Below are 23933 nucleotides of genomic sequence, written 5' to 3' on the forward strand. Positions count from 1 at the left end.
ATTGTATATTGTGAAATAAGTATCTATTGATCAATGTGGTGAATTCTGCATTAACACAAAGAGTATGCATCAGAAACATGATCCACTTTCTTTCATCTGAAATTTTTCTGAAATACAAGATTACTGCAAATTAATTTGTGAGTAGAGTAATTTTTAACTTTAAGTACATCTGTAAGGGAGTTAGATGTGCACTTACCAGAAAATTCTCAGAAAGGCTTAACTTGGGTTACCTAAGCATGCAAATCTAGACCTCGCTTCTCTGCTTTCATGTCCTGCAGGGAAGCAAAGTGGTCTTATTGCTAGAACACTATAAAAATGTTTCCACATAAAACTGTAAAGCTCTTTACATAATATGCTTTACGTTCACACCTTTTGGCTATTTCGGTTTAACTTTCCTAGCTTTCTCAGGCTGATGTGCCCCATGTTCATGCATATTTGTATGAAGTGTAAGTTTGTTGTTTTTACAATGTGCTTTGACAAACTATAAAGAGAAAAAGTTTCTTAAATTGAAATTTTATAGATTAAAAAAAGTTTAGAACAGGAATTCAAACCTAATTTGATATTTTGATTTTTTTTCTTATAATTTTCTTATTACAAATAGATTTACTCCTTGTCATATTTATCATTTGGAGTGAAATCAGATAAATTTTCAAAGGAAAAACTACTGTATTTTACTTATTATATGGACAATCCACTATTAATTCAAATGCATTCCATTTGACATTAAAAAGGATTTGCACTGAAGGGCGTACATCACCTTCTTATGCTTCCGGACTGCATTACAGTCTAATCTATCACATACATTTATAGGTGTCTATCATTGCTGGATTGCTAAAACGGTGACAAAAAAAAAAAAGGTTCATATAAAAAGCTGGTTTAAATTTCACGCATTTTTACTTACCAAGTATCTGGTTAGATGAGCATGAACTTCTGCAGAAGAAATCCTTTTGGAACATGAATATGTAAGCTTTAAAAATGATATGAACAGCAGTTTCTGTATTACCTTCTCTGTATTCTTTGCTGCTAGGTGAGTTTTAGACTCAGGTAATTTGCACATATCATTAAAATTACTTTCAGAGTTTTCTGGCAATGCATATCAGTAAATAAAACCATTACCAAACTTGATGGAAAAACGTGTATAAGATGATGACTCAGTGTCCATCATCAGTGAACTTACTGTACATATGAAAATTATTCATCCTGGGGTATGTTTTCAAAAGCAATGTGAATGGCCTCAATTATTCATTAATGGAATATCTATGAGTATGCTCCATTTATGCTTTAGAAAATTGTCTTCTAATTGTCTATCATAAAAATCTGCTTTATTTCCTTATAGGTTTATTCACAAATACAAAAAGAAACATAAAGTAATTCCCAGTGAGAGAAAATTTTCCTTCCCTTTCTCAGCCTTTGCAGTCAATTCTGCAACAATATTTTCAATTTGTTAATTAAAATTAATATCTCTTCATGTGAAAGGTAGCTTAAAAATAAGGACTTTCTCTGTGTCAGAGACAGTATGGGGGGAGGGGGAGGACATGCAATATATTTTAAATCAAGTATTATTTATTTAGGGCTGATTTGTCCTTTTTTAAAGTTGTGAAGTAACATGATATATCTATATAAAGATAATATAGTGTAATTTTAGATGAAATATCTATGAAAGATAATGCACAGATAAATATCTTACAATATTAATCTCCAACCAACAAACAATTAAAAATAAAGTTTAATCCAATATTATTACTTATTACAAGAAAAATGTAAGAAAAATATGTATAATATTGTGGGGAAAAAAGTGATGAAGTGAAAAATAGAGTCCAGTGAGTCTTCAAATGTCTGATCCTATGGATATGGCCTTATCCTTTCAGCATGCAGTTGTGTGCAGATATAGTTCCGGTTTTGGTAAGATCTAAGAGGAGGAAAAGGCAGTATGATCATGCTATGCATTCTATAGTTTGTCCCTCCCCCTACAGTAACTCTATGAAACATTGTAAGCAATTTTGAAGTAATGAAAGATCTCAGATAGTCCAGAGTTCCACAGAAAAAAAAATGTATGTATCTGAGCACTCAGGATGTAAGACTAGTCCACAGCAAACACTCTTTATTGGCTGGGGTGGTCACTGTTCAGGTTATCATATTGGAATGCAAATCCCAGCACAGACATGGAGAAAGAATTATGACTTGCCGTAACAGTGAAACAACATTGAAGTGATTTTCCTTTCTATTAATTCTCATCAGGAAGAAGAAAAATATTTAACCAACACAGGAAAACTTGTAGGTGTGAATAGCCTGTTGCACAGCCAAAGGCAATGCTTAGTCCTACTGACTTGCAAACTAAGAGCAGTAACTTGTAGTTCAATCTATAATAGGAACTGACAAGTTGGTTTGTATAACAGTAAAACAAAATGTAAAGATTTAAAAACCTCTTGAGCCTGATCCAAAAGATGAATATTAGATTAAAAAGAGAGGAAATCATGTGGGGCACAGGGAAGCTGCATCTATTTTATATGATGATGTTTTCTTTATTGACTCTGACCTAACCAAAACACACTGGTTGTGGGGTTTGCTAAACTGATTAAAAGCAGGAAGAGAAAATAATGAGATGGTGGTCTTGAGTGAAATTTTCAGTTGTCTTTTGATCGTGTAGCTTGGTTAAAAGAATTGCAGAATCACAGAGCTATAGGGACTGGAAGGGACCTCTAGAGAGATCTAGGGAACCAAAGCAGGCTCCCTAGACCAGGTTGCACAGGTAGACGTCCAGGTGGGTCTTGAATATCTCCAGAGGAGATTCCGTGATCTCCCTAGGCAGCCTGTTCCAGTGCTTCCTGTGGAAGGAACCACCTTATTGTGAAGGTGTGTGAAGGGTGTGAAACCACCCTTACTGTGAAGAAGTTCTTACACACGTTTGTGCAGAACCTCCTGTGCTCCAGAATGGAGGATATTATTTTAAATAACCCTAACTGTTTTGCAAATGAACTCATAACTGATTTAGTTTTTCTGCATGTTCCTTCATTTGGGGAACAATGAGGGCATAATTTACTTTCCAAAATATATAATTTCTTTAGGTTGCAGTCATTTGTAGTTAACTGTAATGGAAACTAGTGTATGATTTGGATCTTTTCAAATGAGAATTTAGCAATATCATGATAATAAAATGATTAATACTTGGAAACATACCATTAATATAGCCTAGCTATATCTAGGTAGATATAAGTGCAAAGAAACATTGATATGGAAATGGGTTTGTGTGGATAAGGGTATGGATTTGAAAATGGATATGTAAATAGATGAGATGGACGGGGGGAAGAGGGAAAAATCTTTAAGTTTTGGATGCCTAAATGTTGGGCTAAATATCTAATAGTGATAAAGAGAGCCACTGTGCTGGAGCCCAGTAGGATAGTCTCTGGTTGCTAATCAAACCAGTTCAAACTGCTCAAAAAATTTTATCTACGAAACAGTAGCTGCTGTTCTAACACTGCCATGAGTGACTTCATAGCACTTGGTCTGACTGAACAAGGTATCAAGTACTTGCCTGGCCTTGTTATAACCTAAGCTTTGCTAGCACTCAAATGGAAAAAGATTCATTGCTTACCTGTTCATGCTCTGCTAGGGAGAACAGATACAATATATTTCCAGGCTCTGAGACAAAGGTGAGTGAGGAAGGCTCTCTCACTTACTGGATGGACATGGCACATAGCCTCATTGGGCAAGCTGTGATTGGAGGCAGTGTAAAAAAGGCAGGTCAAGGCTAAGGAGGATGTGCTGTCTGCATGTTTTGAAAGTGTAGATAGCCTGCAGGGAATTTTTGCTCCTGAGGATAGCTGGTGCTCTTGGCTTTATGTATGCTATACTACATTTCCTCTATAGTGTATCTCTACAAAGAGACAAAGTCAAGAATGTAATTATTGATAGTTTTCAAGATATGGTTATTGAAGTATGAAGGTAACTGTGATGTTGGCTATAAGTACCTGATTAATTTCCTAATATGTAATTTTATCATGTCATAAATCATGTTTATATCATACATCAGATAATTATCTTTATTGAGCCTCTAGATATAGCAAACAACTCGAAGGTAACGTGTAGTTAAGTCATCTGATGACCCAGGGTCATCTTTATGTTATTGTTGAGGAAATCTACTTAAAATGTGTTTGAATTGGTAGTATCATTCAGAATTCTAAGTGCTCATCTATCTATGGCATCAAGTTGTGCTGAGGGGATTCAGGTTGGATGTTAGAAAAAATTTTTTCTTCTTTTTTAGGGTAGGTAGGTGCTGGAATGGGCTGCTCAGGAAGGTGGTGGAGTCAACATCCCTGGAAGTGTTCAAGAAAGATTTAGATGTTGTACTAAGGGAAATGATTAAGTGGGAAATATTGGTGATAGGTGAACGGTTGGACTAGATGATCTTAGAGGTCTTTTCCAACCTTGGTGATTCTATGAATTCTGCTGGTTCCAAAAATCAAACTAACATGCAGTTAGCCATGAATTCAGAGGCTGACTGAATAAATAGTTTTATACTGTTATCTGATGGCTTTTAGGTAGTCAGCAGTATCATCCGACATAAGATTATATATTCTGGTTTTGTAACCCAAGGATTAATCACAAGTAGGAAAGATAACACTGATAAATAAGCTGATTTGGAGAGAAGAGTACAAACAGAAACATCAACAAAATCTCACATTTTTGATGCTGTCCAGGTAGCAGCTGTGCCCATGTTAAATGTTGGAACTTAGATGATCTTTGAAGTTCCTTCCAAACCAAGCCATTCTATGATGTTTCTATTCCCTGTCTCTGGATTAGAGCAGGTTTCCTGCATAACAGTGTAATCCAAACCTCAGACATCTATTAGAATATTTTATCAGGTGTTTGGGGAGACTTTTCCCTGTGTTTAAGGACAGAATACATTTGAAAACTTGGTGAACTTAGTCAAAAACATAATTTAAAGATGCAGGATTTTTACCTGTTTGCTTTATTTTTTTCTAAAATGAGGGTGAACCCTTCACGTTTTTTCAGAAAATCGGGATTTTTTCCCAGATTTACCTAATGCTGCTAAAATGATGAGCTCTTCTTATCTATCTGTGTTGCATTAAATACTAAACTCCAGCAATCTTAAAGGAGAAAGTGCATCTGACACAATAGTGTATGATCTAGGCCCATTGCTGCAAGAACAAAATGAGTAACAAAGCATTCATTTGTGTCATTAGAGTATGAAAGTGCCCATACTCTGTATTTACTGGCCTAGATTTTCTGCAGCTGGAGAAGGGGAGGTTTTTTTACAAATGAAAAGAGGGAGAGTTAAGAAGACTTTTTCTGTCCCTGTCTTTGCTCTTCCCATACTTTCTCTCCCACATCTCCTAGCACCTGCTGACTCCCTACCTGCTGCTGAGCATAACTGCTCTTCTCAGTTTTCCCTACACCACTGTCCTGTCTCTGCAATGGAATGGGACATGTGAGGGCATGAAGCTCGCCAAACTGCTTTCCAATGGACAATCAGAGTCAGTGCAGAAATGTTAGTGAAGTACTTCATCAAGCCCATGTGTTTTGATCTGTTAAAATTTTCCAACCGGACCTCAAAAGGAGGCCTGTAAATTTTGGATGTTATATTGGGTTATAGCAGTATTGTTTTGCTTTAATATGGTGTGGCTGTTGTGGTGGGGCATGTTTTTCATCTGAACATGATTTCTTCAGTGTAGTCTCTTTCTGATAGGGATATATACCAAGACAGCTGTGAACTGATGGATCAAATCAGGATTAGGAGATTTTTTTTCACTTATTTTATCTGTAAATCTAGAACTAGAAACAATTTCTGTTTCTCCTCAAAGAAAATGCTTCTTCCAGTTTAGTTGGAAAACCCACATTTGCGTTCATGAAAAATTCATTCTAATCACTGTAAGGTTATCATCATTTTTAGGAAATGTTGTTAAGATTAGTAAAGTATTGCAAGAGAAGATCAAAGGGGCAGTGTGGAGCATGGCAGTGTATGTTTGGAAAAAAAAAAAAAAAACCAAGACAACCTCTGATACATACTTGTTCTGGGCAAAAGAGAATGTGATTTGGTAAAATTAACATGAGAAGTAAAACAATTTTTATCTTTAACAAAAATTATTATACATATAACAAATGAGGTAATAAAATCTTATAGTGTATACATTTTGTCAAGTTTCTGCAAACTGTTGAGTTCCTACAACCAAGAAGACAATACTTTCCAGTACACATTTCTTTTTCTTCATGCGGTGTAACCGAGCCTGATAGTAGATTTAAAAAACAAACAAAAAGAAACCATACAACAACAGCGAAACTATATAGAAAAGCATGTTTTTGAGAAGGTGGCAGCAGTAAGAAATAGCACATGAATATGTACGCTGTATCTTCAAATGTACAACTTAGAGCATATTAAAAATATTGAAACTTGTACAGGGCAGAGGGAATTCTGCTCAGCTAGCCAAAATACAACAGATTGAACAGGAAAGCACTAACATTTTTTAGCTGCATAATGTTCTTACAAATGGCCCATGCTGTGCTAATAAAACTATTGTGACTGGATGCTTTTGCTGTGGAAGCTGACAGATGAAGCAGAGTTAAGTACTTTTTCAGACAACCTACCACAGTAAATCATTAAAGCACACAAACAATCATCCTTCATCAGCTTGTGATTTTTTTATAGCAATTGCAGATCGAAAACAATGTAAACAAACAAATCGACAACTAATGAACATTCCCCCACTGCTCACTGTAAATAGATCTACAACTTTAGAAGAACACTTTATCCAACACGTTGTCAACTCATTGTAAACACATCTACAACTCATAAACAACTCATTACCCAGTATGTTGTCACCTCGTTGCAATTAAAGTTGAATGCTAACTGTACTGAATTTCTCTGAACTGAATGAATTCAGAAGCCTTGAAGAAAATGTCTAACCATATTAGTCCAATAAGTTTCAGGACTTCTAAGACTATCTTTCCAATGTATTTGGAATTCATCTTGCATTTTTTTATGTGAAAATTGTCTGAAATCACATTACTTTTTCTAGCTCACATCTAAGCTGATTTCGTTGGGTTTCCCATTTACATATAACTATTTTCTATGGAAATTTTTGAGATGAGAAAAGGATTCCTCAGGAGGCTCTAAAACTTACAGATTTCCTTGGAATTGATATGCTTGAACTACATTTGACAATTCTTACTTATTTTCTTATGCCACTTAAATTTCTGAAGCATGGTAGGCAATAATTTGGATATGTTCTATCAAAAAATCTATTTACCCTGGGGAAAAAAAAAAAGTCAGTGGAAAAAAAGCTAAGAAAAGACTTCAGAATGCTAATATTTTTATTGTAAATTTTACAGTATTTACTCTGTAAAACCCTATTTCAAATTAAAAATGCATTACTTTACTGTTTAGGGTACAGTTTACGAGAACTGGATGTTCTCAAAAATCGGTTTTTGTAAACTTTTCTGTTAGACTTTGTACCCAAATCTCTTTCTTCCAAAAGAATCTGTAAATCCTTTTGGCAAAAGGGTTGTCTTTTTCTTCTGTGTTTACATTATTCTTAGTACACAAAACCCTAGTTCTCTTCAGGGCTCCAGTGCTACAAATATGAATGAATATATGTAGTGGGCAAGTCCATTCTATAAGAATGTGTTGTTATAATCATATTTTTGAGGTCAAACTTCGCTGCTGAACTTCTCAAATCAATTTAAAATCACTTTTTTTTGTTACATGATGGAATGTAGTATTAAAAATGGAGATGTTGGCTTACAAACTTGTATCTACAGCAAGATTACAAGCTTGATCTTCTCACAAAAATTATTTTTAAAGATATTTGCAGAATGTATGTTAGTGTTTTATGTTAGTCTGTTCAGGATCTGTTTTATGTATGTTGCTCTCACATGTCACTTTTGCATCCAAAAAGCCTGCAATACATAAATCGTTTTACAAGTGTAAAACACTATAAGCAAATCAAACTGCTTTGGTTGATAAGCAGAAAAGGCGCTCCACGTACAGAATGTAGTAGTTCACAGTCTTCTTTTTTCAACAGCATTTTAGAAGGTGTGGGAATTTTCAGTCACCTTTGGAGTTAGGTCCAATCCATTGCCATTGTGCCCAGGAAAAACTGACAAAAGTTTAGTTGTTTTACTTGTTCCTAAATGAGGTAGGAATTAACATAGAATGGTTGAGATTATTGATTACAATTTGTATGGTCAAAGGATGTCTTATTCTCTATGCTTATTATGGATTACTCACTGCTCAGCAAAGAGAATTTGTCTATGTTGGAATTTCAAGGATAACACTGAAAGATGAAAAGGCTTTTTCCATCAGCTTTTGACTGTCTATTCCCTACTATAAACTCTGCTAATGTAAATATGTATATTTTTCTTCCCAATTTTTATAATGCAGACCTTAAACTCTGAAAGATTTTATTAAATATAAAGAGTCAAGGTGATATGATGTGGAACTCTGAAAAGTATGTATGTGAAAAAAAGCCAGTATTCAATAAATATTTCTGTTTGAATTACGAGAGATGCTTTATGTCACTATTATGTCATATAGACATATCAGTAAGCTAAGTATTATTTACTCCAACAGGCATGAGACCAAGACATCTCATGCATATAGCTTTCTGGCAAAATAAAAAAAAGGAAAGAAATATAAACTTGTTTTAGCTGTTAAAACAGTATAGAATGCATTAATTTTTTGACTGAGTATATCAGGAAACATTGAAACAGTTTGCCTAAGGATCTGATGTGTTCTCCAACACTGAAGATAAAGAGTAAAATTTATGCCTGTTTAAAAGATGTAATTTAACTCAGCCAGCAATTATGACATGGATGAAAGAATTCCTTATTTTTTGAAGGAGATAAGTTGTTAATTCTGTTCTGATTGATAGTAGTTCAGATTACCCTTAACAATACCAAAAAAGTTAGAGTTTAATATATCTAAAAGTTTATGAAATGGGGGGGGGGGGGGCGGAGAGAAGTGGAGTTGTTCTAGTCAGGTTGAACTCAATCAGATATTGCCTTTTGCTATTTTCTTCCAAGACATATTTACTTTATAGTTTTTAACTTATTAACATATTTACTTATGTATCACTGTATGTGGGTGTTGTATACCTGTGGAAATTTTCCTTACCAAAATATCATAACCTGTCTTCTAGGTTGCTCATTTTAAATTAGCTTGACAAAAGAGAGGAAGGATGCTAGAATTCTGATGTCTTTCCAAATAAAGAAGTCTTAATTCATTCAGAGAATAGAACTTCATATTCTTCTTAGAGAGGAGACTCTCAGGACTCAGTTGTTTTTCTTTTTTTTTTTCCCCTCAGTAAGGCTGGGTAACCCGCTAGAAGGAAATTATTCTTTATCTGACTACATTTGTGCTTTTACTTGATCAGCTCTATAAACCGTACAAGTAAAAAATATAAGTTTTTTGAAGATTGCTTCAGGACAATTTGGCAAAATTAAGATAAATATTATTCAACTACTAAAATATTTATACACCTACACCAAACCCATATCAATAAAAAATTACTCTTTAAATTCAGAAAGCTTTTGATCCTACACCTGATATTTACAAATTTTTCATTGTAACTTTAAACATTTTCTCATTCTAGTTTAAAATTATTCTAATATTTTGAATTAAGTGCAGTACATTCCATTGAAAACAGTGTTACTATTTTTGACACAGGATTATTCTCAACAATTTTAAGAAAAATGTCCTCTTAGTAAGACCTGGCTCCTTCACAAATCATGTTTTATTGGTTAAGTATTTCCTTTTCAATCAATGCAGGAAGTCTACAGCAAATCCAGAAACTTTTAGGACAAGTGATCTCCATTTTCCCTAATATGTGTTCAAATTGTCACTGTTTTGTCAGACAAAATATTTGTCTTTTCTCTGTAGACTTGATTACATCAGAGACACTGATTTATTTTGTATACATTGTCTAAATTCTGTGTTTGAATCTCACAATTCTAAGGTCACACCAATTTTTAGCAGGCATATACCTCTTTTTTACCACTCACTTACATGAACGAGAAGACGAGTGTATTTGCATGTTTTTCTACTTTTCCAACTATTTCAGCAATTAGCATCACTTATACATTATGTAGGAAAAATACATTGGCACTTTTACAAAGAACTAAGCTTACCCAATATTGTGTCAGCAGATGTAAAGCTCTTGATGGCAAAATAAATCTCCAGTGGTAGCAGTGAATGCCTTACTGAGGTGGATTCTCAATGATGCACATGATGCCATGCACCTTTGGTGTCAAGACTGAATGCTTTTGTAAAGGTTTTCAAAATAAGCGTTAGATTTGATGCACAAAATACTGTATGTTATAGGGTATTGTTTTAAATGAAAAATTACAGTTGAAAAAAAGAACACACCTTCTCATTGATATCTCTGATAATACACAATTTGCCATATACCTGCAACAATACTAAATATTTGGTGACCAAGAGGGCAGTGCAAGGTAGTTGGAATTTGGATGTCACCTAGTGACTCCAAATGGTCTTTATTTTCATCTGCATAGTGCCCACATATGTTCATGTTTTTATTTTATCATCTCTTCATCCACTTTTACTCCACAGGTTAGACCCTGCCATTGAAAAGTCCCTTCTACAGGAATGACTGTTAATAGAGAATAAAAACAGTCCAGCTGTGCCAGACAGATTTTTAACATGCATAACAATGAAAAAGAATACATGATAGCTGTGCGTAGGCAGCCTAGCTCGCCATAAATGAGAGAAAGAATTGAATTTTCCACTACCTCAACACTTCCCAGGAAATGTTTGCTTGCTTCATTCTTCCTAAAATTTCAATGTTTTGCCTCCTTTCCAATTTTTTTTTTTTAAGTTCATATTATCTATGTCTGATTTCTTGCTGGTTTGAAAATTCAGCAGTTTGTTGATAGGGAGGAGGGAGGGAAGGAAGGAAAGTTCACCAGATTTTGAGATGTTTTACGCATTCTTACTATGAAGTTGATTTTCTTGTCTCTTTGATATAAGCTCATATTCATCCTTTATAATCTCATAATTATCCTTGAAAAGATGTGACTAATTTTTACTCAATTTTTATTACAAATTTCCCTAACGCTCACCAGAAGGCCGTGAGAATTCTTTCAGCTGTGCTTTTAGCTTTACTATTTTGTCTACAATGTCCTTTTGAGCATATATTTGGCATTGTTTACTTCTTCTAAATTCTTATCTTCCTTCATCATCAGTATAACAATTGAGTAAAGAATCAAAAAATGACCTTTGGGAAATGATTATTTTTCTATATATTTATCTGAACTAAGAATTTGTATCATCTTAATTGAAAACTGAAGTAATAAATTAGGTATACATTAGTGTATTTGAGCAAGGGATGTGAGGGCCACTCTGAAAGTAATGCCTCTTATTTTATTATGTTGACCCACAATGTTGGTGGCATTGCAATAGAAGTGGAACATTATCACCAATATCCTGTTACATTTTGTTACCTTGGAACAGATGGCAGCAGAGGGGCAATCTGACAAATTGGTATCTGATGTGGAAGTGCATATGGAGCAGACTTGTCACTGAATTCCTCTATGTGGAAACAGTTCAATTCATCAACATTCTTTGATGCTTGCTAAATGTTTATGGAGACCAAACAGTGGATGTTGGCACAGTGGGGTGGTGGGTGGTGAGTTTCAGCTGGGGTGACAGTGACAGGGGGTCACCTTTGCTGGTGCGAATTTTTACAAGTGCGACATGCAGGCTTGTTTATCACTGTCAAAAATATGCAGCTAATAGTGGTTACTAATGATGGTTGACAAGTAGTATTTTTTAGCTGAGAATTTGCTCTATCATATCAAATGATGTTATTGAACTCTTTGTATCTGTTGTAATTTCCACGGAAATAAATGGCATTACTTTTGGAGCAACCTACTTAATGTGTCAACTCATTCCGTTTTATCCTCCTCAAGAGCTACTTAAGGTTTCTGTCTATTCCAGTCTGGCCAAGTGTTTGGCTTTTCAAATATTGAATGAAATAGTCATTGAAACCACCGGCTTAAATCAGAGTTCAAATTTCAATTTCATTTTCTTTTATTTAACATTAAGAGGTTTTAAGCAATCTAAATTATGTCATAACATTGAGGCTTCTTTCTTAAATTCTGTATTAGGATATGTGCTTTACTCACTTGCCACAGTATGCAGAATTTTGTCCTGTTATATACAGATGATGTAATTCACATATTGTGAGCTGACTTTTTCAGGTTTGTAGGAGCTGGAAGAAAGATACAGGTCAACAGATTTGGAGACAGAATTCAGGGGAGAGAATCAGCCAGATGCTCAGGGCAGGCAGTGCAGAGCAAGTAGGTGCAAGGAGCATGTGCCTGCTATTTAAGGGATTACCTATCTGACTACTCATTTTATCTGTTTGTGAAGAGCACTAAACTAATAAGACGTCACTTATCTCCAATACACTTTAACTGAGGTTTGTAGCCAAATGACAAAAAGTGATTTTTATGTTACCTGGTAAGAGTTAATTAAATTTCGTGTAGTAGTATTCTTTGTTCCATTCTGAAGTTTCAAGATAAAAAGAAACAAACAGACATTGAGCTTTAAAATTTCAGTTCAGGCAACTGAAACAAAAGGCAGAAAATTGCAACATTATGTGTAATAACTAAACCTCTTGTTATATGTTGCTGTATTAAATATAAAACATTTCCATTTCCTTTCTATAGGAAAGTCAGTAGGATCTGAAAAAGGGGTCAACCAAGTGCTATGACTCCTACTATAAAATGTGAGTGGTGCTAATATTCCTTTTTCAACTCTCGTGTGACTGCAAATAACAAAACAGATAAAATATAGCTTTCATAAAACTTGAGGTTTGGTAGAGAATTAGCATGAGAGTTGTGCAGGCAACTTGAAAACGGAAGGCTGGCCATGAGCTCAGATTTATGCTATGAAATTTAAATGGTTTTCTCCAGAGGTTTTCTTGAAAATATCACTGCATGTGGTCACATTGGTTTACTGGCATATATTCCTGGGGTTGTTTTCAAAGTGAACATGGGGGGAGGAGGAGGAGAAAGATATCTGTTCCTTTAAGAGACATTTAACTACCTGAGATTTAGGAAAGCATATAGAAACACACATTATAAACAGCACAAATGGGAATTTTAAACCTTCATGCATATCCAAATTTGGATTAGGGAATATTCCTGAAAATATTGGGAACGTGGTCAAAGCAGGGTTGAAAATTTTGTTTCAGATAGACTGTTTATAGTGTTACAGATTTTTATCTGCATGTGTTTAAGCCATGACACACCAACAGTAGAGAATTCTAAGGATCAAATTTTCAATTCAAATGTGAGTTAGCAAAGAATTTTTTTTTTTGCTTGTCTAGCTGAGCTTCAAACTGAATTCAAACACAGGTATTTAAATAGTCAAACTGTGTTTTTCCTGGTATATCCAATACAATTTTAGCAACTCAGAAATAAGAGATCACAGACCAAAATAAAGGAGGAAGCTTATAAGCAATACAAGCCTATAAGCAATTCAAGCAGAATTTAATTACACAAAGGGTAGCTGAATTATGGAACACATCGCTGAAGGCAGCAATAGATGCACAAATTATAAATCAGTTCAAGAAAGAGCTCTGAGAAAGGAAATCAAAAAGTAAAACAAATCAGCCCTTTTAAAAACATCCTAGGGTTAAATGGGGCAGCCCACAGTGGACTCAGCAGTCAAGCCCTTTTCCTTTAAACGTTCCAGTGTTTCCAAAGGAAGAAACTAAATAGTCTTTCCATTGATTTCCATAATGGCTGTAGTTCAGTACCAGAAATACATGAGTGTATTTTTGTTCCTTACGTGTGCTTACAGAATTTTGTTGCATTTCCTTCCATTTCAAACTTAATTTACACTCCCACTTTTTATGTGACTCTAGCAGCATAAAGCAGCCATTAATTAAGTGCAAATATTATTTATGCTCATTTTACACTAGCAAAGTGATGTATAGAGTCCTTAGGGAATGTGAGAATCATGCTTGGTGTGTGTGAAACAGACATATAAACTCTGTTTAATTATATTTAACCAGCACATTTCTAGTTAATGCTTTTTGATATCATTTTAAGACTCAGGTTTATTTCTTTTCCTTAAAGTAGACTGACAATTGAATTCAGTGTTTTCTGCATAATAATATTTTGTTAATCTTATATACATCGAAAGTGATGGTTTATTCCAACACATCTACAGAGGTCACTATTAGTAGGTAGACCTCTGTTAATTTTTCTCATCTAGAATATTTGCAGTCATAAGAATATTAAACGTAGAAAGAGACAAGTGAACGAATGATTACTCAGGATGATTGGAGTTGTATCATTTTGATATCAAAACTGGAGAAGATCAAGGTTGATTATTACATAATTGATCACGTACCACACCAAATCCTTCACATACTTGCAGTGTTGATTTTCAGGGTGATTTAAAAGAAACAAATGAAACTCTCCTATGCATCTGAGAAAAATTTTCTGAAAAATTGTTTGCCTCATTTGAATGTATGCTTACAACAATTTCTTGAGAAAAGGGTGAAAAATTAGGTACATGTATTTTTTCTGCAGATATATTCACATATTTGTGAATGTTGGTTGTAGGAGAGATTGTGGTTGAAGCTGGTAATGACTGGTACTCTGGGCCTTGGTATTGTTTCATTATTTGAATGTCATTGTGGAAATAAGCCTCTGTGAGTGGTGGTTATATTATTGCCTAATGTCCTTTGATAAAAGCAGTACAGTCTAATGCCTGAAGTTGTATAAAAAAACAGAATCAGGTGCTTGAAAAATCAAAACCTTTGTTCTTTTTTCCAGTGATTTTTAGAGTACTTTCATAAAGATTTAGGATGCTGGCACTACAACGATTGGAATATTCATTACGTAACCTTGTGCTGTTCATATGGGATGTTACTATCATCAGAACTAATCCCTATCATTCCTGTGGCATTCAGAAACTGAAGTGCAAAGTCTTTCAGCAAGCCAGACCTTTAATTCTGTCCCTAAAAAGAGTGTGCCCATACAAATGTCTACAATATAACTAAAGTCAGTGAAGTAAAAAATATCTTTAGGACCAGCTCTTTAAAATACTTTGTCATAGAAAGTATCAAACTGTAGAAGTTAAATTTAATTGTCTTGGTTTACTTAGTTTGAAAAGATATTTATGAATGTTTAATATGTGGGTTTTTTTATTAAGCTGTACCGAAAAAAAAAATGAGTCTTATTTGTTTGTTCATTGACTCCAAAATGGAAACTGCTTGATTGAAACAAACAAAATCATAATAGATCATAATTAGTATTAAAGCTAAAATGGAGATCTAAAGCAGATGTGCATGACAGCCCTGCTTTATGCCTATGAATTTATCTATTTATTCTCATCAGAGAGAGAGAATTAAGAAAAAAACAGAAGAATAAATAAAAGTAAAGAAACTGCTGCTTTGTCCCTATATGTGGAACAGCATTACTTTTAGATTTATGCATGGGAGACAAAGAAATCTATATGAACTCCTGCCTGTATCCAGTATCTTTCCCTCCCAGCACTTATGTTTTTTTTTTTTTTAAAGTAATTTCTTTAACATTATTTTACAGAAACACTTTTTCATTCTCTGCTATTGATTTATACCTTCTCACTTTCCTTACCCTTGTCAAAACTTCATGTGTGCCTCATAAGCACAGGAACAGAAGCCAGCCTTGTCTTGTTTTGACTGCCACTGCACTGTGATCTTAAATGGTCCCTCAACCCTTTTGCCAATATTTATTGATGGGATCCACAGGCACTCTGAGTGATCCCACTCTTGAGGGGCATAAACCTACGGTAAGCTGGGAAGGGATAGAAAGGGGTGGGGGGGGTCTGCTCCAGGGAAGAACTGGTTAGGAAATATCAGAAAGCTCTGGAGCCATTGACAATATGTCAAAAATTTCAAATCCTTGATTGCTTCTCTGGATAATGCCAAGCTAACCAGAACCATTAATCTATCCCTAAAGCAGAAACAGGTACATATATGTACAATACATACATATGTCCACCTCCGTGTGCACACGCACACACACAGAGGTAGTCTGCAGGGGAAACTAAGTGATGCTGATGAAAACATGTACAGCTAAAGTTCTTGGATAAATTAACAGCGCAATTACATTACATGACATGCCACAAGATGAATGAGGAAAACTTGGCTGGTATTATGTTCAGTTTTCAAATTGCAATTTATTTGAGGGTTCTAATGGATGCCTTATTAAAACATCTCAGCATTGGTCAGGTTTCAGCATATGTCAGAGTAGCCCATGATTGATGACACCCTCTGCTGCTTCCCTTGCACATTTGTGGGGAATTTAAGCAAAGAGGGAATGAACAGAGCCTCAGATTCATATTGATCGTGTGAAGGTGCACTGCCTGAGAGCACAGTCTAATAACATTCTCTTAGCTGAACTGCCTCACATGAAGACATTTATTACAAGAACTAAAACGTTATATTGCTCAGGATAAAAGAACACTGTACTAGCAAAAGAATAAGCAAAAGACATGAGATTAGGAAAGAAAAAGAAAAGAAATACAAATGCAGAACTTTAAAAGATAAAGTGTTGCTATCTCTTAAAAACATACTTCAGCCAGTCACTGTGATTTTTTTTTTTTTTTTTTTTTTTGTAATTTGTTTCATTTAGATTATGTCCTGTAATTACACTGGTAGCAATGAGCATAGAGATCAGAGCTAGACGCAATTAGAATTTTGAACATCAGAACAGATAGCTTGGTATTAATCATTTGGCCATCCAGTGTCTTTCTTCATCACTTTAAGTACTATATACTGTAGTTAATCGATCTGACTGTCATCCATTTGATAGGCGAAAAGCACTTGCACCTAACCAACATAAATCTTAAAGAATCTTTCACACTTCTTTAGGGCAAGATCTTGATACACTGGCATTAGATCCTCGTAAAGTAAGAAGCATTTCCTCTTGTGCTGTGAGATTTGTAAGCTAAATGATTGAAAAACAGGAAATTTCCATGATCTCAAACTGCTAACACACTGCTGTTTTTTACCTCTCAAAACGCTAGTTTAAAGAAATCCACATAAGCACTTCTTCACATCAGCAGTATTTGGTTAACTGATCCATTTTTTTTTTTTCATTGTAATCAAGCTGAAGGTAAAATGAAATAATCAGTTACAGATGTGGTAGAGTAGAAAAGCCTTTGCCCCTAGGTATCTTAGAAACACAATACATATCACAAATAAAATTTCAGGTTGAGCATTAGAGTGCAGTTCTTTCAGATGATGAGTACCTTTCAGTACCACTACTTCAGCATGATCGCATCTTCAGTGCATCCAAAACACTCCCCAAATATCTGCGCTTGGGGCTTCGTGAAGTACTGTCTCATCTCTCTCATCACAGCCTCTGGCTATTTGCAACTATGATACCATTCCAGCTTCAATTCCAAGCCTAAAAGATTATTTATTTGACCTGCCTTGCTCATCATTATCTGAGCTGCTAATTTTATTATTCTGTTAGCACCCTGGGCTGCATGGTATAAAGTGGCACTATAAAAGTGTAGCTTGATTATATCAGAATCATTTGGCTTCACAGGCTCAGCAAACAAAGTACGGCACTCCCACTCACACAGCTATGGTAGCAAGGAAGAAGCAGTAAGGAAGAGGCAGGGAGGCAGGGTAAAATCTGTAAGAATGATAAATAGGAATAAAAATGCCAATGCAGTTGAGGAGCTTTACAAATTCTCATGGGTTAGAGATGGACAGATTTCCTGTGAGCCTGAGTGATTCTGTAATCAAAGCAATTTTTAAAAAATAGTAGCAATAATCATTTTAAAAAATGAATAATCAAAACTTGTGCTATCTAGAGAAGTCAGAAATCTCTAAATCTCTAGGAGTTTTAAGATCTTTAAGTCTCTAGTCATCATGAAAAGATGACTTAGAAACCTCAATCGGATTATTAGGTCTTATTAGTCAGATCTAGGTCTGAACTTAGATAACTTGCTATGCTTTTGCTATTTTCTATTCAACATTCTCATATCTTTCTGTCACAGATTCACCACATGTTCCATTTTTTTTTTTAATATCTCTCATTTACTGGGCACCTTACACAGCCAAATCACAACTTACTTTTACTTTTGTAAGTTTAGTTTAAGTATGAACCTATTCTTTAACATTTCCCAAATTTAGCATTACTCCACCCTTCAAAGTACTGGTGTCAGAGGAATTACTGGGTCCTCCTTTCTGAGTTTTTCTTTGTGAGTTTTACTCCTAGTCCTTTACTTTCTAAGTATAGCTAACCAACTTCTAAATGGAAAAAAGCTAAGTTCAAACTTGAAAAGTTTATAGTTTTCCCACAGAGGTTGTGGAGTCTCCTTCTTCGGAGATGGATGCCTACCTGTGTGACGTGTTGTAAGTGCTTTACTGGGGGGTTGGACTTGATCTCTAGAGGTCCCTTCCAATCCCTGTGATTCTGTGATAGTTCCTACTATGTTTGATGCTGTAGAGCTGACGTTTGTTGTACTGGAGAAATGCTAAAATAGCTGTCTCCTGTTGCAGATGTGTAGCATAGAAAAAAATTGCTTCTGAAGCAGAAGTGTTCATACGCTTAAATCAGAAAGCATACCTTTGTGATGAGCCTCCTGTGATCATTTTAGATTAGCATGTGTGTCATGTGAACAAGCCACACATAGGTGACCTAAACAACCTGATTGTGATCTCCAAAATAATTTCATATTGAGAAATATTGTTTTCAAATATTCTGGGGATAATATAATTCAGTCAACTATACTTATGTAAATGAAACAAAGTAGAACTTGAATGTTAATGAACATTGACTTTCTCATTCATAGGTATTGAAAATCTAATATGAAGTGTACCTTAGAAAACTAGAAGATCCAGCTTCAATAACTTTAATTCTGGCAAGTCACATTGCTCTCAGATTCTTGATTAAAAGCAGTAATGATGTCTATTATAGCTACCACAAATAAACAGATACTTTCTGGCAGTTTAGTGCACAAATGCAGCCTCCTAACCCTAAGCATCAAAAGGTCAAAAGCTGAAAAACCTAGTCCATTAACCTTTGTAAATGGTTATGATATTAAAAACTGACTCTCAATATCCAAGGGTCGTGATCTAGTGCAATAACCATCAGCAATAAAGAATTATGGCTGTAGTACATTATCCATCTATAAAATGGCCATTTGTGACATCAGCACATTTGCTATACAGGAATGGACAACTGTTTCTAAAATCATTATACACTTTCAATTATGGGGTTAGGATGTAAGCTGAGGAAAGTTTTGTTTTGAACAAAACCAATGTCTGTATATTTAACAAAAACACAGAACTAATGTCTGTATATTTAACAAAACAGAAGAAAAACCCATAGGCTAATTCAGCTCAGTAGAAAATAACAGTTTATAAGATTTTTCTATTGCAACATAGAAATTTCAGACATAATTAGATATCACCTCATTACTGTAGATATTAGCAGAAAATCATCAAGATGCAGAGGGGCTCTTTTAAGATAAGGGTCAGCTATTTTGTGCTTGAAGCAACCTTCCCTGGCTGTTAAACAGAGCAATACCTCTCCAAGCAAAGTAAAGTGTTTGTGAAAGGTGCTGAGAGAAAAAAAACACTAAAACCACCCGTCTCATGATCGGTAAGAAGAAGCAGTACTAAACAGAAATAGCAACAAGCATATAGCAACCTGGATTTTAATGCTTTAAAAGCCTTTTTAATTACAAAATATCTTTTTTTAATAAAATAATGTGGAAGGGATGCTAACTTAAGAAATGTGATAAATAATTGTGATACATTTTGTTAGAACATTAAAAATAACAGAAGTACAAGTATTTTTTGCTGCGTGATATGTATGTGTATTCAAATACATGTAGATGGCTAGATGATGTTTTTTATTTGCATTATAACTGCTTAAATTTCTGGGATGTTTTTTTCTGCAGAAACTTAGGCCAGTGAGTTATTTAATCAATCACTAAAACTTTGATGATACATCAGCTTGGAAGACCTGCAAAAAAATCCAACCCACTCTCCCTTTTAGAGAGCAGCTGGTCTTACTAATTAAAATGGAAAAACTCCATCCATCTTCATTTGCAGACAGGTCACCCAGAGAGAGACAGAACTCTGTTGTAGTTTCATAGGACAACTGAAAAGGACAGAGAAGAATTGGAAATTATCCATTATTTTAATTTTGACAACAGATACAGAGAGACTTCTTATTTATAATTAGATGTGAGAGGTTATCAAAGCTAAAAGCAAGTAGCATATCAATTTTGTTTACTCTTTCTTCTACGTTTAATGAATAATATATCCAACTGTGGAGTCAACAACTCTCTTGCAGGAATGGAATTAACTACCCCTATATAGTCTTGCCATTCTGTTTCATTCTCTGAAAAAATAAAGATATACCCAGGCATGAAAATATGATGCAGATTTTAAAAGCCATTATTTATTGAAGTACTTTTGCCAGAAGTTCTCCTTTTTTTTTTTTTTTCTGTAATTTGTTGTGATAGTAATGAACTCTCTGCCAGAAGCGTATTTCTGTATTTTTTTCTGCTTCTCTTCTACCAATAATCTTTTAAATTGCTTTCTCCATATACTAAACCAGAGAAACATGGAGTACTAAGTATACCGACTGACATCTTACTAGATTCAGCATGGCACTGGAACTCAGAGGAATAGCATCTACTCATAAAACAGTGAAGATGAAAATTATCTACAGTGCTTATTTGTATAATGTTGCCTGCAAAGAGCAGAGAAATGGTAAGAGAGGGCTCCCCTCGTAGTACTCTGGAGATAGTGATACACTATGATACCATAGGCTGAAAATAAGCTGTAATTGAGCTTAAAGACTTTCTTTTCTGAAAAATGTGTACATAGAGGGTAGCATGAGTAGCAGCTACTTATATCTCTTCCAGGTCTTTCCTCAGTGTAGTCCCTGAAGGCAGAGGTCAGTCGAATGTGCAACCTCTTATGGCAGTGGAGGCCATCACAATCTCTGTTCTCCAGTCCTTTGTTCTAAAAGAGAAAGGATAGCACATTGAGTTCAAACAGTGACCACAAAGAAATTACTTTGTTAATGAGATTCCATAGAGAAACATTTTACCAGCTGAACACCTGATTTTCAATAGCCTTAACAGCTGGGAAGCTCTGGAGGTTGCTTTAGAGCATCTTTTCCCTTCTCCTTTTGCAACAGCTTCCTATCAGGCTGGTTCAGACTATGGTCAGTGTGCTAGACCTCCATTTTAGCATCAAGGGATGCTAAAACACTACATATCAGAATCTGTTTTCTACTACTGTGGTTAATAAAAATGTTAAAGCACAACTTTTTTTCAGATGTTGTCAACTTTCCGAAGATTATTTTCCCTAGAACTATCCTAACAACTTTTGCCCTAATTCAAATGCAGTAAGCAAGAGGGATGTGTGCAAATAAAGTATCATAATTCATATGAAAAGGGTGCACAAACAGTCTTTATTTGAGAATTCTTTATGTTTCACTTGTAAATTGGATATGTAACCTTACTCTATTTAAAATACTTTTTTCTGAAATATTTGATTCTTTTCTCTCCTTCATGCCTTTTTGTCAGTGCTTCATTTTATTATCAGGACTGAAATGTGGAAAAATAAATTTCTCATTTTAAATATTTGCCCCTGAAATAAATAAACTATATTCATTAGCTTTTTAGCTGGAATAAACAAAACTCTTCTTTTAATATTTTTCGATTACATTATTTTAATTTTTCCAAAATGTTGACCAATTGAATGATTAGATATTACTGTTTTTGTGTATTGGTGTATTGTTTTTTACCCCTTTTATGGACAAGGAACATAAAGTCCTTTGTATGATCTACTTAAAGTAGGAATTATTCAGTTGTTCATGTTAGATGAGTTGCTTAAGTTTCATTGATGATAGATTCCACAAGATGATAGGTTCCACAAGAGACATCATCCTCATTGATGATGTGATGGAACAGATTGGGCTGGAGGTACTAATATGAATTAGCTAAGTTATCAATGGCCTGAAGAAGCCCTAATTGATGCTGTTGTGTCATTGGATATCTAAGGTTTGTATTTTCAAAATAGAGTAGTTTGGATGATTTTAAAGAAGCACAACCCAATAATAAATTCAGCTGCAGCCATTGTGCACATGGACATTTTTAATAGCATAAATGAGTTCCAAGTTTTGGTTCCAAGAAAATACTTGCAAGAAAATCTTGCTGAGTATACTAAATTCTTTGAATAAGTCAAGTCATGACCAGCTAGCACACATGCCTTGTCACGTGAATTATTCCCTGAAAATGTGACTTTGTCGAGTTCACAGCATATTATTCTGCACAGACTTTCCTCTCAGCAGTATGGCTGTGGAAGCTGTAGATCATAGGCAAGTATTCAGGAATTACACTTAACTTTTTCCTCTATGTCTTTATTCAAGTGAATAGAGATTATTTTTATGCTAATATTGCAAATCAGGAATTTTATTCCTTTAAACATCACTGAAGAAATGGAAACATCTTAGAATACCACCACCAAAATCTCACAATTAGTAGTTAGCTGAAATATGATTTGACAAGTGGAGCAACCACAACTGGCAAATGATTTATTGAGTATACGTTACTGCATAATGGACTTTCAGCTGTTTATAATTATTATAATATCTAGATATATTCTATGCCATACTCTGTCAAGAAAGCTCTTAAGACTATTTCCCAAAATGGAAAGGTTAGCCCATTCTTTCAGGAGGTGAAGTTTCCCAAGACTTATGTATTCAATCAAGGCACAAGCAACAGGACTGATCACACTAAATGATTAAAACGCAGTTAAAGAAGCTGAATACAACTTGATGCTTTAAACAAAAAGCTAAAATTCAAATTATTTTGTTTCTCTAATTGCTGAAAGTGTCTAATTTTATTAGCACCTATCAGATCAAATTTTGAAAATAATTTACAATTATTTCCCCAATAGAGTTAAGTGCATTAAAAGAACAGAAACATTCAAATATAAAATGCAGCCAAATAGGAAAGCGATATGATCTTTCAATTCCAAAACATACATATACAGCAAAGCAATTATGGTAATTATAAACTCATAATATATTGGTAATATTTATGATTAATGATTTTGGCTCTAATTTGGCAAGGACAAAGCTTCACTGACATTTCTTAGGGTATTTGCTATATTTTGGACATTTAATTAGTTCTTTACAAACCAAGTCTAAAATTATGGTATATTTAGCAGAAGTATTAATAATATATTTACAAATTAAGGTCTGCTTTGCTCAAATCAGATGCACTTACAATATTTTAATTTGTCATTAATGATAGAAATAATAAGTAAAATGTAACAAAACATATTCTCATAAAGAATATTGCTATAATAAATAAATTAAAATAGCATGATTATTTTATTTTATTAATGAACACTGACTTCCATTGTTGAGCAGGTACTGTCAGGTCTTTGATTACTTTGTATAATGTGTCTGACAGAAAGCATTTTGTTCCCTCTCCAGAGCTATACAAAACTGGGATAAAAATCTGCTTTGTGAAATTATAGGAATTTGATATCTGGCTAAGCAGGAATGTGTATTAAAATACACTCTTTCTCATAGGTACTTGTGCAATATTCAAGATTCTTATTTTTAACAAAGTCTAGCTATGAAACAATCCTTAGATAAAATGCTAGAATCCTTCTCAGTGGAAAACTGCTGTAAAGCAACACAGAAGATACACTCTTGAAACCTGGTATATCCCTAATAGACTCTTTTCTTATCTCCCACCTTGTACTCCATGAGTTGAGTGTTGTACTTTATATTTTATTTTATTTGGATGTACCAAGAGTATGTTGTGCTTTTATGTGTCTCTTTATTTTATTGATCCTCTCCACACTCTTAAAAATAATGGGCTTTTAGAATCCCAGTGCTAC

At 34.5% G+C, this 23933-nt stretch overlaps 1 long non-coding RNA gene across 2 annotated transcripts in view; it reads left to right on the top strand.

The window, feature by feature from the left end:
* Positions 1–23933, top strand: part of LOC124417983 — a 107498-nt gene that overhangs the window by 37476 nt on the left and 46089 nt on the right. Inside the window, exon 4 of one of the 2 annotated variants that reach the window (XR_006939359.1) lies at positions 10586–11905. The exons of the other annotated variant lie outside the window; for it this stretch is intronic. This is a non-coding gene — a long non-coding RNA (uncharacterized LOC124417983). Of the gene's footprint in view, positions 1–10585; positions 11906–23933 lie in introns of those variants that run through there. 2 annotated transcript variants of the gene reach the window in all.

The sequence above is a fragment of the Gallus gallus genome, chromosome 5 (genome assembly GCF_016699485.2).
Source record: "Gallus gallus isolate bGalGal1 chromosome 5, bGalGal1.mat.broiler.GRCg7b, whole genome shotgun sequence".
NCBI lineage: Eukaryota > Metazoa > Chordata > Aves > Galliformes > Phasianidae > Gallus > Gallus gallus.